Consider the following 16,755-nt stretch of genomic DNA (forward strand, 5'->3'; position numbering starts at 1 on the left):
AGGGCGGCTTTTGAAGACAAAACCAATTACTGCAGAAAGTTTCTGAGTCAGTCGGAGCGCAGAAGTCATTTCATATAATTTCACACCACATTTCAAGTAAATATACCTTGTAATACTTTCACGTGTTTAATGGAGATCTCTTTTTGAGTGTGAGCCCTCCTCAAACGGGAGACCAGAGGCGAAAAAAGGATAGAGTGAGTGAAATATGCTGGATTAAAAGCTATGTGTCTTTTACTTAGACTTTGCTTCATAAAGAAGCAATTCGCACCTGGGTTAATTCAGGACGATAGAGTTGGGTCAGAGTTGGGTTTAATGATCTTAGTTTGCGTTGAAAACTAAAAGATTTTCAACGCAAAGGAAATAAGTAAAAAAAGTTAGAGATTAAGGTCTTATAGACTGAGTTAAATGACTAAAACAAACAAAAACCTGTCCCATTCCATCCTTGTGCAGATTACAGTTTTTTCTACTTTTTCTTCATGAAACATAACATTGCCCATGGTGAAGGTTGGTGTCTTTCATACAGTGTGACAGGCCCAGCCTTTCCCTAGGGGGCAGTGGAGAGCAACATGTAGGTGCTGGGAGGAGGAAGGAGAGCGAAGGAAGAGTCTGTTTGTCGTGTAAAACAGCTGGTTTTAGAGAAACCAGCTGTCCAGTACATTGGACTTGGTCATCTTGCCAAAAGAGGAATCAAGTTCTTTAAACATTCATCTGCCTCCTCCTTGCTTTCGCCAGCCAGCGGAGCAGAACCGATACGAGCTTGTTACCAGTGAACGAGACGAAATAGACGCCATCTTGTTCTGGACCTACTGAAGGTAAGAACAGTTCAAATAGGTGCAATTAATACAGGTTACGAGTGAAGGATAGAAAGATTTATCAGAGACTAGAAAGAGCGTCATCGTTTAGGCAGTTTTCACCCCTGGTAATCCAGCAGATTGAGTTCTGTTGGGGAACAAAATTGCAGCATTTGTTTCATTTCCATCTGGTGTGGTTCTCTTTCACGCTCAAACTAACCAAACCATTTAAAAAACCTGTTCGCCTCCTTGCCTGCACCAACAACTACTGAAGGAAACATGAAAACCACTGAATGCAATTCCTTTCCACAAATAATGAAGTAGCATCAGATTTTAGCAGATGTAAGATTTCTCTTTTGTCTTTGGTAAAAAGACCACAGGCTATTTCTCCTGCCAACACGAGACTCATGCATTGAGAACAGTTTGCTCCTGTAGGAGGAGATGAAACAGGCAAGTTCAGGAATGGAGACTAAAGGACTAAAGGATGAGAAAAGCTGAGGACGACATAATCAATAACACAAAGGAGAAACACTAATCGAAGGATCGGCACATAGAATAAAATCTGAGCATAAACTAAGAAGCTCAATACAAAGGAATGCATTAAAAAGGCAAAAAATGAAAACAAAATAATACAAACACAAAAAACTAAAATTCAAACACTCCAGGATTATGACAGTGGCTGTGTTCCCATTGACAATCTGATTGCGCAATGGGACACTTCAAAAATAAATTTTGCTTGATGTAAATATGGCAGTATGAAAAAAAACAAAATTAAAACTAAAAGTTTGGTCAAAAAGGTTTGATCAATGAGGTGTGTGTGTGTTTTTTTTTGGCCTTATCAAAATTGGTTTCCACTTTTTTTTTTCCATCACAAGTCAGATGATCAACAACCAAATGTTGCTGCTCACTCAAAACACGAAGAAGACGAAAACAGGAAGTGGTAGGACGCTGATGCCACAGCATGTTTTTTATTATTATTAACAAACAAACTTATTCAGCTGTGGTTTTAAATGCATTTCTTATTCTACGGAAACATAAATAAAAAACATTGTGTTTCTTTGACACAATGTCAAAGAAACACAATGTAACCCAAAAGTAACCCAAGAGTTTGACACAGCTTTTAGCACATTTGTGATGGAAGCGCAGCTTTAATGATCCTTCCAGGAAAAGGCTGATCCTGTTTGCATTAAGGAACATTGATAATCAGCATATGTGGCTGTGTTTTGCCCTTGACCGTCTTAAATGAGAGTCAGAAAGTAGACGACTGCACTGTGGGAAACAAAGTCAGTGGATCATTGATCCTCTATCGGAGATTCTGATAACCTTCACACCCTCTGTAGGCAGGACGATTCAGAACGGTTGCATGTTTCTCTTCCAACTCAAAAGTTGGGGTTAAAAAAAAAGCATTCCACCAAATAAAACACATTTTTAACCTGTTTCAGAAAATGTTGTTCATATATCTTTTGTGGAATCGACAAGAAAAATGTCCTTAAATTGGACCCTCTCCCATAACATATACTGTATGTAATGTTGCAGGATAAATGATTGTTCACTCAGTACAGTTATGAATAATGAGGGACACTGACCCTGAAACACACACACACACACACACACACACACACACACACACACACACACACACACACACACACACACACACACACACGCCTCAAGCCGATATGAAACGTTCTGTCTTAATAACCCGATGGTTAACACATTCACAGGGCCCAGCAGCCGTTTGGCTTATTCATAAAACGTGATTTATGACTCCCACCCGCAATAGTAGAAACGGAATGATCGCTTGTGACAGACAATGGAACAACATGTCAAAAATGCTGGTGAAAGGATAAAGGCCCGTCTGCCAATCTGTGATTCTAACAGGAAAAAAGAAAAAAAGAAGCTACACTTGAAAATGAAATGTTTCAGGGTCGAAGAAATCTCTCCGGCTGTCTCACCTGCTTCTCCTCTCATCATGCTTTCTTTGAATTTTAGTTTTTTTCTCCAATCAAAAAGGTGTTTTGGGTTTGCTGCAATATAGTGGTACTCCGAGGTTTTATTAAGCTGTTAATTTGAGACTTCCACTTTGTAAAAAATCTAAAGTCAAACCTTCACCTCAGAACTTTTACCAGTTTTATTGTTTTTGTCTCACAGTTGTTTGCTATGAACCAGGCGTATTCAAATGCTTTCCTTTAGGTGATAAAATACCCAAACCAACTGTTGCTCTATAGTTGCATAAATCTCTTCATATGACTGAACATAAAGTTTTTCATCCATTCATCATTTGCTTGAGTTTCATAGTGATCACTCAACAACTTTGGCCAACTTCAAAGTAACCAACTGAAAATGTATCAAATGTTGCCATTTTAGTCCCGACTCAAACCCGATCTGACGGACTATCAGGTGTGAAAATACCTTGAGCTCCTGAGACTTTCACAATGAAGTGACTTTCTCGTCGATGGACCGAGAAGGGGTCGACCCAGAATGAAGCCACCCCACTCCGAAACACACACTTCACTCAGATTTGAAACTACCTCTAAGTCCAAGTCAAAGGAAGACAAAGATTGGGCTGTTCAGTCTCAGAAGAGTTCTGATGTGTTGTTCCATTGCACAAAGAGGGTGGAAGTGCTACCTTGTGACTTTGTCCTCAAAAGCGTTAGCATAAACTGAACACAACTGGATAAACAACGATCGATCTTTCCCTCAACCACAAAAACTGCCTTCCTCCGAACACATAGCAGGCCTCAGGGGCAGCAGGAAGGAAACTCAGGCATCCCTTTTAAAAATATGACAATATTTAACATTTTCTAAGATATTCAAAGGTATTCCTAGGACTGAAGGACGTTTAGCTCCAGGTTTGCAAAAGGAGGTATACCAAGGACGCATCCTGATCAGATTCCAAAACAATTTCAGCTGATTTTTTTGAGTGCACCTTTATTGAAAATGAATGTGTTATCCCTTGAAAGGTGGGATCATGCCAGATAACCAATCAACTTGAATGAGTTCTGAGAAGAGTGATCACACGTCTGGCCAGAATGAAGCCAGAAGCTCGCTGATGGGTGCAAAAAAAAAAAGGCAGATGAAGTGCAATATTTAGAAGTATTAGCTATATTTGAGCCAGTAGTTATCATTTTGATCTTGTGTGGATTAGAAAAGTTCTACAATGTTTTGTTCAAACATCTATGTTTGCCTTTAAAAATCCCTGAAACTGCACAGTTTGAAATCGTTGGGCCCTGCTGAAAAAAAAAAACAGATTAGAGATATGCTAAAAGCTGAAGCGTGTATGTAAATTTCTGCTAGGCGCTGTGAGAGTGCAATGAAATTAATGGTGGCCGAAGTGAATTTGAATATGTCAGTAGAAAGCAGCAAACGTAAACTTTAGATGATTTTTTATTGTCGTCAGCAGATTCAGTTTTGTCCTTGGTTCTCTGCATACAATTCAAATATATTGTAGAATACTAAACAAAAAAAATACTCAGTTTTATTAAAAGACTTGAGAATATGTTGTGTTGTGCAGAATAAGTTTAGAGTTACTGCTCTGACAACAAAGCAGGCAGGATTTTTAACTCTTGGGAGCCCCCTGCTGGCGCGGGATTTGCATGCAGTGATTTAGTCTTCAGGCCAACTCCATTTCAATTTATTACAATTCAGTTTTGTTTGGTGATTTAAATGTTTTAGCCTTCTAGCAAAATTGTATAACTCATGTTTTGACGTTTTTGGAAAGCAAGAAAAAACATGAATAAAATATGAAAAAAAAAGAAAATATGGGAAAAACATGAGTTCTGGATTGAGGACATAAGCAGTTATGCAGAGGGATGCAAATATTATTTAAGATTTTTAAGTGTGGACAGCATTTGCGGCTTCCCTCTCAGTCTAGTCTTATAAACAACTTTTGCTTTGAATTCTGAGTGCAAAAGACCTTAAACTGTGCGGTACTGGATTCAACTATAGACATCGATTTCTATCTTTCCTGGATTGAAATCAGATTTAAGGCTGAAATATGATCAGGTCTTTCTAATAAATGTATGTATTTTGACTTTAAGCCACTTATGAGAAACAGAGATGCCAGATCGGCACAAAAGCAACGAAGAAGAAAAGAAAAGAAATATAGAGGACACACATATGCAACAAAAGCAGGAGTCCATGGCTGCTTGTCAAATAAAACAGAAAGTGAGGGTGTCGCAGTGCAGAAAAGAAACAAAGTTAAATCAAAAACGCATAAAACCTCTCACACAGCAACATATCCACTCTGCAGTAACGTTTTGGTCTTTAGCTCCTCCTGTAGTGAGACAAAAAAGCTCTGCTTACAATTCAGTCTGCTGTCTTACGTCTTGTAAAAAATAAAAAAAAAACCAAGTATTAACTATAAAAATGCAATTAAAACACATGACATGTCAGTTATTCATACACTTGTCAGTAATAACTTTAGATGATTTTTTATTACCGTCAGCAGATTCAGTTTTGTCCTTGGTTCAAAACTGATAGCATGCTTTCACTGGGATTATGGGAATTTTATCTTTGGTGATAAACTCCAAGTTTTTAAGGTTGGAAGGTCTTCTTGCTTTCATCCTAATATTCAGCTCCCTTCACAAATACTGCATCAGATTTCAGTTGGGACAAAATCTTCTTGTTGCATGAATATTATTCAGCTTACCCACAAAAAGTCATGTTCAGTTAAACATGGCTGAACATTTTAAAAATGTTCAGCCATGTTTAACTGAACATGAGTGGACATGTTCAGTTATGGCAAAAATGCAACTAAGAAAAAATGCTGATCTTTCTAATAATGACAAATAAAAGTTTCAAACAGCTTTTACATTGACTGGAGAACGTTTGCAAAACTGCATTGATCATTTTCGCACCACATATGTCGCATGATCAGCAACCGGATGTTTCCAACAACCACAATCCATGAAGGAGATGACAGGAAGTGCTTGGAGATACATTTTTTCCGAATCACAAGGACATGAAATTTGGGTTATTTTTCGACATTATCAGGATATTGACAAAGTTTTGCTCACACTTGTAATGAAAACGCAGCTAGTGGCACATCTGTCCACTTGTCCGCCGTCTGAGTTTGTAACCGGCTCTGTAAATGGCTAATTTGCTGTAATCATATCCTACAGCCTGTTAATTATTTTATTTATTTACTTTTATGTGATACACACCCACAGGGAATAACCAAACTCTTGGGATTAATTTGGATTTGGGAGAAATGTCACTGGACATCCAAGATTCACTAGTTTGAAAACTATCTAAGATTGTTCAAAAGACAAAAATAAACAGAAAGAAGTTTTGATTGAACTATCCATGGACACAATGCTTTTGTTTCAGCTTGTAGTTATTACAAAGCACCACCAGGGAGCAGTGCAGGAAAACTGGTTTTGCTAACTGGTTCGGCAAGCTATTTCTTGTCTAACCACATATTCCTGATTCTACCTGAGACAACCTGGCATGTCACCCAAGCTCATTGTTTGTCATTTCAGAGGTATATCAATAAAGGATATCTTAGAATCGATATCTGCGCTCACTATTCAGTGCCTGTTCAGAAGAAAGAATATTATTTTACACACCCTTTCTCATAATTTGTGTATGGCTGTGCGAAGCACCAACCTTAACAAGAACATGAACCGTAGGAGTGATGGAAAAACAGAGTAGAAGGATCTTTTTACGAGGATCATCTGAAGAGAATCACATTATTCTGTTTGATGTCTCTTCCCTAAGCACGTCTCAAGTTAGTTGTATTTTCCAATTACTTTGTCCATGTCTCTCACTGTTTAGTTCTCTTACGACAACTGCGTTCCATTGAGAGAAATACGACGTACAGAACCAGGAGGAGAGTCTTAACGCTGTCAATCACCCTCATGTACGCTGTTCACCCCCTTCCCACTTGCTCTCTGCTATGCTACTGCTATTTTCCAACACCAAAGCCTGTTGTGAATGCTCAGGCTAGTTAGCATTACAACAGATGATGACGGATAAACAGTTTTTCTGCGTATACATGAAGGTGATTGATAACACTAAAACCTTTTTGATTGCTTGTTTTTGACTGGTTTAATCCTACCAAGGAAATATTTTCCATTCCACCACCACAGCGACAACCTGCCTGACCCGTCAAAAGATTATAAGTCTTTTTTACAGAGACATTACGGATCGTATCCTAAATATACACGTGTTTTTTCGAGATGCCTCGTCTGCTCCAGCTTACTTGGGGCATGAGCGTACGCATTGTGATCCATTTTGCTTTGTTTTGAACTGGAGAAATCCACTTCTGGACCTCCATCTGAATTTTGTGGATCATCCGGATCACGTTTCTGAAACCCAGCAATGCTGATTCCATGATTGTCAATCATGGAGACAATAAATCCACTCCAACCAATCATGGAAAAGGTTGTTGGACAGGGCTTGCTGAAATTTGAGTTACAATAAGTATTTGAGGCACTGAACGTCTTCTGGAGGTCAGTTGAATCCACCATCAAGAAATTGAAAAAAATATTATATGACTTGGAGATGTAATTATGTAGATACATATAAGTATGTCAAAGAATAAGATGTAATGTTCCCCATCTCGCAGGTTTCTTTTTGACTGACTGTCAGAGAAGGAAAACAGTTTCTGGTTGTGAGCTCTGGTTGGGGCCTGATAGTAGCTTCATGCACCTTAAGCCTCTGGAGGCCCCAGCAGCTTCAAATAATTATTCGCTGCTTTGCATTTTAACAGCTGCTCTCTTAATTCGATTAATTTGTTTAAAAGAAACCTTCCTCATTATCCCTTTATCTGTACACACTCATCATTGTGCTGAATCAGCTACAAATCTCTTCACAGTACGATGATAATGCTTCAGTTTTTGTTATCTAATGTTTTCATACCTTGTCATACGGCACTACAGTATCTGATGATTTTAATCAGCAGAAAGATCTTTTCTCTTGCCGTGTTACTTGAAACCTGTTAAATAAAGTTGTGTCCATGACTTGTTATGATTAAGTTGTTCCCAACGAAATAAATAAATACATTAATAAGACATGAAGTCATGGCTAAAAGTTTTTATTCATGGGCTTTGCACATCTTCCCTAATTTTTGATGCTGTATAAAAAATAAAACCACCATAAACTGATTTTTGATTCAAATCCCCCTCCCCAAGTGGAAAGAGTTGTATATTAGTAAATAAAGTAGAATAGTTGCAAAAAATATGCTAGCAAAATTGATTTTTGTTTGTTGGAGCCTTGTGATTAATATTTGAGATGTTTCACACACACACACACACACGCCCCCCCACACACACACATGGACACAAGCAACTGAATTTAAAACAAAATTATAACAAAAGTGAACAAAGTTGGATAAAATTGACATAAAGTTAATATTTTAATTAGCCAATGCTTGAAAGTAGCCAGTTAAAAAAACAGACATAACATTTGTGGTTGTTGTTTGTGTCTATACTTTTGTACAATATCACTTGTGCAAGGCACAATGAGGCATATTCATTCTTTCCATTTGTACACAAAGGCTTACTATGAGGAAGTATTGTATTTATCAGAGGCACTGCTTCACAGTGGACATTCAGATGTTTCAAAATCGATCTTTTCAGCGCGACGTGACGCATTTTATCTTTTGACATCTTGCTGGATTACATTCCCAGTGAAATATTCACTGGGAGAGCCACAAAGCAACACAGATGAGAGCGCACGTTTAATGAATGACTGCTGTACATTTCCAGTAGCCACTGGATGCTAATAGCTCTATTTACTATGAAATAATCATTTTTAAATAAGTAATTTGTTGAACACTTTCAGTTGAGTTAAATTAGTCTCTAAAATTCTTATGCTTGAAAATGACATAAGTGCCGCGTACCATTCTTGCCGCAGGTGTTTCACGCGTTGCTTTAGCTATTTTTTATTTTATTTTCCCTCACGTCGCACAATTAAAGGGGCAGAATTTAGGTTAATCCATTTAAATTAAGCAGCCTTTCTCTTTTGTCTGGTTGTAAGTTAGTTTGAGTTAAGATATAGGTCAGGTCAACTCGGCTGACCTCGTTCATACAGTTGTATTTATGGAGTTAAAGTGCAATGGCTTTTCTTTTTGTTCAGTTTCATATTTATGCATCTCGATCCTCTGATTTCACATTTTTACCCCTTTTTCCGAAAGTTTAAAAGTATTTTTTAATTTCTTAACATAAAAATCTCTCTCAAACTCTTCACAAATTTGGGCCCAAATTTGTTTTAATTTGTTTTGCGTTGGGATTTGACCAATTAACTACGATTTTTTACATTATTAAATTTCATACCCCCTCCCCCAATTTTTGAACATCTCTTGTTCTCGTCCATGTTTGGTCCCTTAACCTCATTTTACTGTTCGGATGACACCAGTTCGATTGATGCCTTCATCTATTATCTAAACCTCAACAGGTATTTCTAAATCAAAAGTGAGGCTGAACTATTTAGCAATTTTCTAAGTGGCTGTGATCAGAGTGGGACTGCGAACAGTCAGGCAGAGTTCAGCTTTGTTTCACACTGTGTTTACTAGAAGAGCAGGTAGATCCTCTCGCATGATGATTTGATTAATTAAAACATTTTTCTTCCATCAAAACGGTCCAGTTACTAAACTTGTGTTGTACAGGACAACCAGCAGGTTGTTCTTACCATTTCCAGTGCTAAAACTAAAATTCTTTTCTTTTTATTGTTATTATTATTATTTTTTTATCACCGTTTGCCGTTTTGTCTGGGGCTGACAATGGGTTCATGAAATCATGACATAAAAAAACAACAACAATTAATTAAAGGAAGATATAAAAATTTTTTTAATCCACTTCACAATAGTTTCGCATAACTGATGACAAAAAAAACACACGAAAAAACACTTGGATCCTGCTTGAAACGGCTTGTGTAGTTTTCATTTGTCGCAGATCTTGCTTGCGGCAGTCGCAGTTGATGATGTCCAATGAAGAAAATGAAGAAATATTTAAAGACAACAGTGGACCGGATGGAAGCATCACAGGTAAGCTCAATAACATGTATTGAGTGTGAATTCACATATTAAGGCAAAAAACACAAATTTAAATGACATATAGTTATTGGACTTAAAACTAACTGCTATAGTTTGCAAGCAAATGTCATCTGGGTGGCCCAGTTAGTGCAAACATTACTAGCATTGGAAGTTGGCTTGCTAATTAATTACCACTGACCTACAAGCTATAAAACATTAAATTTTTAAAGGAAGGAATGGAATTTGATCATTTATTTTGTAAAACTTTGTTCTTCTGTTTTTTGTTGTCATTGAAGCCGTTGCTTCTTTTGTGCTTTTCCATAAAGAGACAATTTATATAAAAAGGTTTTTTTTTAGTCATTTATCTTAAGTCTATGTTGGCATTTTATGCAGCAAAATCTGAGAACAAGGAACAGATGTTAAACGATTCGAGATAATGTTAATAGCTGAGGTTTTGTTGTGTTGGTATCGAACAAATAAAACAAGGCAGGGATCACAGTTGATGAAATCTTCACCTTGGAAAATCCAATCCTATCTATTTCTGCTGCTCAGCTTCCTGTTACTGTTGTTCTATTGTGTTCTATGAGCAAATCTGCAAGTTTGTAGTGTATTCCCAGAACACCCGCTCTGTGCAAACCACGCCCCTTGATACTTGCTCATCAGCGGCAGAGAACTCATCCTGTTCTCTCTCAGAAACCGTAACATCAGCAGACAGTTTGCCTTAATTTCCAGTGTCAGCCTCCGAAGCGTTCCCAAAGACAAGTGTGTTTGCAAATAACAGGTGGAGCTCAGAAGAAAGGTAAGCTAATGCAATTCCATTTGAGCTCGCCGTATTTGATCAAACGAAGGAATTATGAAATAGAACTGCTGCTCATGTCGCTAATGTGTTCTGATGATTTGAAAAGAAAATCATTTAATTTTAATAAGATAAATAAGTTCAATCTAAATGGGATTGTGGGAGCTGAAAAGGGTCAACTCAAATTCTCGTTTCTCTTTGCAGGTCAAGGATGCCATTTAAATGGAAGCTACTGGCTTATCTGCTGTCTGTGGCTACAGCTGGTTTGCTTTTGGTGTTAAATTTTAACGAATTGTCTCAACTTCAATTCCAAGACCGGTGTGCTTGTGACAGATGCGTGTCTGGAAACAGCGGGCCGCTTAGTGGTCGTCTGAACCGTTCTGTTGAGCCGGTTTTGTCTTCGACAACAAACCTCTCAGAGGAAGCTTTCAGGTGGTGGAAGGTGAGCTGTCTCTTCTGAACGAGGCTCCAGCAAATTTAGATTACTGGCCTGACATTGATGCTTTTTTGCAGCATTTGCAAAATGAACGGCGGGACTTCGGGTTCTTCAAAGAAACGGTCCACAAACTCTTTGAGATCTTCCCCCAGAGACACAAGCTTAGAAAGCCGAGCCTCAACACCTGCAGGACTTGTGCAGTTGTTGGAAATTCTGCAAATCTGAAAGGATCACATTATGGATCTCTGATAGATTACCAAGATGTTGTTATAAGGTAAGGGTTCAGCTCCCAGTAAAAGGAAAAATATAGAAAACATAAGGTTCTAAAGCCAAATTAATGTGTCATGTCATGCTGCTTAGAATGAACCTTGCTAAAATAAAAGGCTATGAGGAAGACATCGGGACCAGAACGACTTATCATGCCATGTACCCAGAGAGCGCCATGGATTTGCACAACTCCACTCATCTCGTCTTCTTTCCATTCAAGATTATGGATCTTGAATGGCTCATCAAGGCTTTTACGACAGGATTCCATGGAAAGTGAGTCACTTCTTCTTACTGCTATTTTCAATCACCTTGATATTGACCCTTTGCAACTACGTCACTTATTCACTCGAGGCACCATGGCGGACGCTGTAAGTGAGGCACGGGAACATACTTGTTCGAGTCGAATTAATTTGTCTCTAAACGTAACACACCTGGTTGGGGCTCATAGAGAGTATAGAGTATAGAAAATAAATCACACTTACATCAATGTAAGTGTGATTACGCTAAGTAAAAGATGTACATGGGTGTAAGTGATGTACATGATGGTATACATCATGGCTACCCATCATGTACTCATACAGTGTGACACATTAGACACTTTCTAATATGTGATTAGAAAGTGTGTTTCTAATCACACATTTTGCTGCAAATTCACGATTCCACTGGTTTTTGGTTAATAGCTGCTATCCATCTTTACCTCATCTTGCCTCACTAAAAGTTGTACAATAAAATGAAAAGAGAACGACTTTTGGCACAGACAGGCAAGGTCTGTAACCTTGCCTGTTTGTGCAGTCAACTGTGCACGACCCTGTGACCATTTGTAAAGTGAAAAAGTGACAATAGGCTACAGATGTCTTTTTCTGACAGGATTTAAAGGAGAGGATTGGTTGTTTTGACGCCCGCCATGGCGGCACGGGGGGAGATATAAAGAGCGTGAAGTCTCGTGCAAACAGTCAACATTATTTAGCCAACAGGACAAGGAACAGCTGACTGGTTAGAAATAGGGTGCAGATGTGAGGGGAGAGAGCAGAAGGAAGAGCTAAGGACAGATTAACAGGTGAGAGTTTTGACAAATATGTAAAACACCATAATGTTTGTAAAAGTTACAAACTTTTCTTGCTTTAGCTTAATTAGAATTACCAAAATGATTTCAATTTGCTAAATGCCAGAACATTTTTTAAGAAACCCTCACGGTTTGACCCAAGTCATACAGTTCAAAAGATTCCAAGATATTGACAAAATGTTTTTCACTCACTGTCTTAGAGAAAATTTTGTTCTATGATTTATGAGGGATGTCCACATACACTGGGACAATAGCCTTTCAGCTATTTGGATAATCCCAGATGATGATGTGATGGCTTTGTCACCATATGTTATTGCAGAACATCATAGTTGATGGGAATGAAAAAAAAAACATCTATGAGAGAATGTTTTCTTCCTCTTCTGACATCATTGGAAAAGCTGAAAGGATGTCAGTGGAATTACTCAGCTAACTAGAATGATGGAGTACAAATGTGTCTGTTTCTAAAATATGACTCAGGAGGGATTGGGCAACAAATAAGGACAGGAATAAAACTTAAAAATCAGGATTAAGTGATGTTACAACATAAAAAATAAAAGATTTCCCCTTAAGTACTAATAAGATTTTTAAAGGTCCTTCAGTCAACTAAAACTACTAAACATGAGAAACACTTTTTGTATTAATGTTCAAGCAACAAGGGTGCAATGTCGCCAGTCCTCTAATCAAACTTTAGTTTATTTGCAGAGGATGAGAACACATAATCAAAATCTGATGCAGACCAAAAACCTTGGTCTGCCTAAAATCCTCAGTCTTTGTTCAGTTGAAGGGAACTCTTGCGCGGTTTGAAAGAATACTTCGATGCCAAGTGGAACGAAGACTACCTCCAAAGCAGGAAGTGGAATATGGCGCATGGCATTCTGGGTATATACAACCAAAGCAAATGCACCAGTCTAGTGTTAGCAGGGGAAATAGCTTGTGGTCTTTAACCAAAGGCAAAAGAGAAATCCTACAACTACTAAAATCTAAAATTGACAAAATTACATTTTGTCAAGAAGAAAGTTTCACTCATGTATCCTTCCATGGTTTACATGCCATTTCCTTAAGGTGAGGAGGGGGACACGTTTTTCAAATTCTTTGTTTCATTTTACACAGTGCAGTGTGAAAGCGAATTGCACCAAGTGAAAACGTAACAAATGTAGCCGTTTTGGTTACCAACTGAACCGAGTCCACCGGACTACCAAGTGTGAAAACACACTAAGATTCAGAAGCGTGGGAATAACACACACGTTCACTTCATTAAATAAAGCGTCACAACTGCCTTAAATGTGCTACACAATCATTCATAAAAAATAAAACTAGTCGTGAATTTATAGCTTAGATGTCTTAGTGTCACTGTTCTGGGTTCAACTTTTCTGCGTGTGTTTTTCTCTGTGAGCCTACTTTCTTTTGGGAGTAAAGGTTTTTCAATCATGTTGTCTTGATAGATCCTACGCGCCCATGAAGACCAAAATTAGAGCTAACAAGGATTTGGTGAGTATGCTTTGAAAGTTTTTTCCATCTTGCACTGGTGATGGTTCTGTACTCATTATTTTGTCTCTTTGTAACAGGTGATAGTGATCAACCCAGAGTTTATGATGTATTCTCATGAGAAGTGGCTGGAGAAGAAAGGAGCATATCCATCCACTGGCTTCATGACTTTAATTTTCGCCCTACACGTTTGTGACGAGGTAAATATGTATGATTGGCCAAATTAGAAAACACTCCTAGTGGCTTTCAGTATGACCAAATCTGCATGTCAACTTCAATTATTGGGGTAAATGAAATATCCAATGAACAGTGATTCTCAAGTTTTGTTATGTAACATACAACCTTGTTCAATACACACTTTTACAACTACCGCCATACTGAAGATTTTGAAACAATTTGACTTTTTCAGTCCGTTTTGTAATGGCATGAAAAAAATTAAATGAAAGGAAATGAGTGTCTCTCACTAATCCTGACTTAAAATTCTGATGTGACCAACCAGATTGTCTCACCTAGCAACTATGTAGTTGCAGTCAAAATGTTTGTTCTTGAATTTTTTCAGACCAGGACGTGACATGATTTGTAGATGGTGTCGTCACACTGGTTCTGCTTATGTAACGTCTTGTTGCACAGGTCTGGTGGTTAGCACACCTGCGCGTGGCTACTGAAGTTGAACTCAGGTATCCAAAAGAAAAACAACATACCTGACTTATTGAAGCTAATGGCTAAACAAGTGGTGTAATTATTTATATTTACATAAAAATAGAACTTACCAAACCATATTTTGTATTTGCTTTCATCTAAACATCATTATCCAGCTCATGACTAGGAACGCTATGTAAGCTCAAATTGCGTGGAGATGGTGTACAACTATCAGGCTGACATCCTCGAGGTCTGCTTCTGCTTTGTGTGCACACTGAAATGAATCCAGTTCTCTTTTTTAACATCCCGGCTAAGAACAGGCTACAAACTGCTGCACAAACATGTACAGCTGCTATAACCTAATATTTGTACACACTGTATGACAAGATGTTCTCTACCTGATGTTAAAATAGATTAAACATGCTTGATTAGGTGAGGATTACATAGGTCATTTCTATTAGCTCAATCCCAGAATCATTATTTGCTGATTTGATTCTCTTTTTCCCAAGTCAGGTTGATGAGAGTGTCTGTGTATAAAGTGAAAACACTCGGGTAAGGACTTTATGAGCTTCTGAGAGAAAAATTAAAAAATTTAAGTCAAACACATGTCCACTTAAGGATGTATTTCAAAGCAAGGGTTACATCTTCATCCAGCAATTACAAAGAAAGAAATCCATCCGTGTCAGAATTTCACAATGGCATAGTGTGTTCAAGCTGACATGCATAGTTAGGTTTCCTCCACACAGAGGTTTGTATGTCGCCCAAAACTTTTGTTTTTCTCTTTGGGACCTCTAATGGTTAGCTTCCAATTACATGTTATTCTGACGATTTACTTATCAGACTCAGAAAGGGAGAAATACACTTCAACTTAATTTATCTACAAATATCATGGAAACTAATAATTCTCCCTCCACTTCACAGTTCATCTACCACGTAAAAATCAGTGCAACGCCCCAAAGGTTGCGTTTCTACTGTCAGTTGTTTTATGAAGTTCAGTGAGTATGTAAGGCTCAGTAAAATATGAAATGACAAAGAGCTTGTGTTGGTTCTGGCTTTTTGCGTGGCCCCTCAATGGAACCTTAAAAATAAGCGTAGTACTTTTTTAAAATTTAAATAGTGGAGAATTGCATCAATGTGAAAATGGCACTTTTAAATATTTAATTTCAAGAAGTATTCTGCTAATTCGAAGAAAGCCACAATATTGTAATGGTTTGTTAATATGTAGTTTTATCTTTCATTCATGGTCTTGATGTTGCTTGAAATGAAAATGCATTTGACACTCATGGGTTAAGAAGTTTAAGTATGTACATTACTCGTTAAATAACTGACACAAACAATAGGTTTCCTGTAAGAAACTTAACTCTCTAACAGCAGCCACACTCTTTCGCACAATGAAAAACGTTTTCCAACAGAATTCTCTTTTAGGTTGGTTGGCTTGCGTGATTTTCACTTGGTTCTTTTGCATTCACGTTGCTAGGTCCATGTCTTTGGCTTTGGAGCAGACAGCGATGGAAACTGGAGCCATTACTTCGAAGCGTTGACCAACAAAAAACTGAAAACTGGAGGGCACCCTGGAGATCGGGAATATGACATCATACAGGAGCTAGCTAAAGAGAAAACAGTGACATTTTACAAAGGGTCATGATGGTGCCCTGATTTCATACAAACAAAAATGAATATAGTATGCATATTTTGCCTTTATTGATCCTGTTGTTTTTATTGCTACTTTTTACTGAGCAAAAGTCCAACTCAGCTGCTGATTAATAATGGGTTAACGTCCAAGGCCATAATATGTGACTTTCCAAAAGTCACATATAATGTATTTTTTTGGTTTAACACAAATATTTGTATTATTTAATCATTTTTGTGGTAGTGTGCCACATATTGCTAATCCTAGTCTGCTTTCTGCTTTGTCATGACATTTTATTGTATATATATTTTTTTCTTTTTAATTTATTTGAAGCACTCTAGAAACTGGATAATCATATCTAGTTTATAACTACTCCGATGATGTCATAACTGACAGCAGTTCCCTCACATCAGTCAGGTCCCCGCAATAGGCTGTTCATGTTTATCTAGAAATCTAGAATAGAAAAGTAGCTTTGTTATGTTAGTTCTGATTTGTTCTTTTTTCATAATTGTTTTTGGTTGAGGTAATAGCTAGCCTGAGCTATTTGCTACGTAGCTACCTCAGGCTTGCTACAGCCAATGGTCATGGTTTGACCAATGCATTGGTGAACATATATTTTAAAGTCATCAGTGAGTGTACATTTGGTTTTTAACAAGGTTTTTTAAAAAGAC

General features: G+C 37.7%; 1 pseudogene; it reads left to right on the plus strand.

The window, feature by feature from the left end:
* Window positions 1–16,548, plus strand: part of LOC129376266 (CMP-N-acetylneuraminate-beta-galactosamide-alpha-2,3-sialyltransferase 1-like) — a 41,069-nt pseudogene extending 24,521 nt beyond the window's left edge.
* Window positions 16,549–16,755: the final 207 nt, after the last annotated feature.

The sequence above is a fragment of the Poeciliopsis prolifica genome, unplaced genomic scaffold, assembly GCF_027474105.1.
Source record: "Poeciliopsis prolifica strain line A6 unplaced genomic scaffold, Auburn_PproV2 SCAFFOLD043, whole genome shotgun sequence".
In the NCBI taxonomy this organism is placed as follows: Eukaryota; Metazoa; Chordata; class Actinopteri; order Cyprinodontiformes; family Poeciliidae; genus Poeciliopsis; species Poeciliopsis prolifica.